We start from the raw sequence: 2,613 nt of genomic DNA, 5'->3' as shown, positions 1-2,613 counted from the left end.
GTTTCCAAGGCATGCACAGTTGGATTTGTGTTTATTTTGAATTGGAAATCCAAACAGTTCCAGAGAAAACTTCCTGACTTTTCAGCTCCATTTCCTCTAAAAAGAAAAACAACACATAACAAAACAAAGGCAATCAAAGACACATGGAGAGGAAGCTGGAAGCTTTGTACTGTGCTAACTTTTATCCCCCCAGGAACCTCCCCCCAATGCAAAGTAGCCCCCACTCTCAGACTGAAAGCCAAGGTCTAGCTGAGAAGCCTCATCTCCTCACTAGAGCCTCCATCAGAGCATGGCTGTCCTGGTGCTGCTCCTCTGCCTGGTGACATTCCCAAGCTGTAAGCGTTTCAGCATTTTAGGAGAGGGACCCAGGCATGGCATTTATGGTATGTATGTCTGATGGTGATGTTGTTTATCCCCAGGTGTCCTGTCACAAGTGCAGCTGAAGGAGTCAGGACCTGACCTTGTGCAGCCATCGCTCACCTGCACTGTCTCTGGGTTCTCATTAAGTAGCTATGGTGTACATTGGTTTCACAAGCCTCCGAGAAAGGGATTGGAATGGTTGGGAAGAATATGGTCTGGTGGAAGCATATACGATAATTCAGTTCTCCGTTCCCGACTGAGTATCAGCAGGGACACCTCCAAGAGCCAAGTTTTCTTTCAAATGAGCAGTCTGCAAAGTGAAGACACGGCTGTGTACTACTGTGCCAGATACACAGTGAAAAAAGTCCAGTGTGAAACTGAACAAAAACTTCCCTACAGGGATGTCCTGACCAGCAGGGTGCACTGAGGTACAACAAGGACTCCTCAGTATCTCTTTACAACCAATGACGTTCTGGCCTATGTTGTATGAGCATCGGTTTTAATGTTAGAGATGTGAATTCTTCTTTGAGCCATGTAAATTCTCTAGAGCCTGCTTTTCAGTGTGATGTTGTATTAAGCTTCTTGTTTGTTCACAAACTAGAAGAATTTTTAAATGGTTCTATAGCAGTATATAATGAAAACAAATTATTGAGCTGATATTTATCAATAAATACTCAGTGGAGCATTGTGTAGGTGAGGACAGCCAAGGAGATTTGGTAATGTATTGTCTCTCTCATGACTGCAGTTTTAGTAACATTTCTGCTATATCCATAATTTATGTTTAAAATTAATTGTATTCATCTTCTCTAACATGAAGTTTTCAAGGACATGTCCACATGTTAATGATTACACAATTACCATTCTGATTGCTAACTCATACAATCTGCTCTCCGTATATGAAGAATATAATATGCTGTTATTAACTGTGACCAACATCCATACATTTTATTATTGAAATAACCCTTCCTATCTGACTCATCACTCTTATTATTCTATACTGATCAAGCTACGATCAGCCTGTTTTAATTTTACTTTACCTCAGATCAGATTTTTGTGTTCCACTTGGCAAGATGTTCTTTTGTACTCTTGCAGCCATCAATGTGGATATATAACCATCTCCACATATTAATATATATATCATAATGAGTTTTCAGGTGAGAAAATAGCCATAAAAACATGATAGTGTAAGATAATGAAATATTCATTTTGTCCCAAAGTGACTGTTAACACTCACTCATCTGATTGTTTAACACATTATCTGGTTTGTGTACTGGCAATAATCATGCCTTCAGGATGATCAATTGCTCATGGGATACTGGCTGTTTCCCTTAGAACAGAGGTTGACTGTTTTCTAATGGAAGTAGAATTTTCCAGTATCGATGTGTCTATAATCATGGATTGTTTTCCTCCAGGCTCTCTCTTTCAGCCTGTGTCTTCAAGTTTGGGGAATCTCTTATACAGCATCATTTAATATCCCACTGTCTTAAAACTCAGCAAATACTTTGTGTGTGAATTAAATTTACTTTTAGCAGATAAATATCATAAATGGTGACACCCTCTATCTATCTGGAACTAACCATAGGCCTGGAAAGATCAGGTAACATCCATAGAAGTCGTCAGTACTCACAAATAGGGAATCCTCAAATAATTATCTACCCTTCTGTCTAGTCTAGTATCTTGTACTTCTTCTCCGGGAATTGTTCTTTCAAGACTAACCAAGTTACAACCACAGACTGCCAGGAGCCTTTCTCTTGTCCCACAAAGTTAGGAAAAGGAGACCAGTATAATGACCTTGCACCTTCAACTCCCTTACCACTCTCCCAAGAGATAACCCAAAGCCCATCTACCACTTACCAAACATTCCATGACTTTTCTCCCAGCCTCTGTTTGTCAGCACACTCTACAGTCATGGTTTCTCCATTCCCAGGACACGCCACTCACTCCATGTGGCCAGAATATCTAAATACTGATATTTGACCTCTTTCTATTCTCTATTTTTTGGGGACTTTCAAAATTCAGCCATCAGCTATCTCTTATTCTGTACATCTTCTTCTGCTTCATCTCCACCCCCACATGCCACAAATCCCTGCTAACTACCTCCAAGATAAAAGCCAACTTCCCCAGATGGCTAGGAGTCATGTTTAGTGACCTTATTGTTCGCTTAGCACCTCCACAAGCACCATGTACCGCCTGAGATTTCTGTTTCTCTCTCTTTCTCTCTGCCTCTCTCTCTCTCTCTCTCTCTCTCTCTCT

This window comes from Mus pahari, chromosome 7 (assembly GCF_900095145.1).
Source record: "Mus pahari chromosome 7, PAHARI_EIJ_v1.1, whole genome shotgun sequence".
NCBI lineage: Eukaryota > Metazoa > Chordata > Mammalia > Rodentia > Muridae > Mus > Mus pahari.
This window is presented reverse-complemented; position numbering follows the sequence as displayed.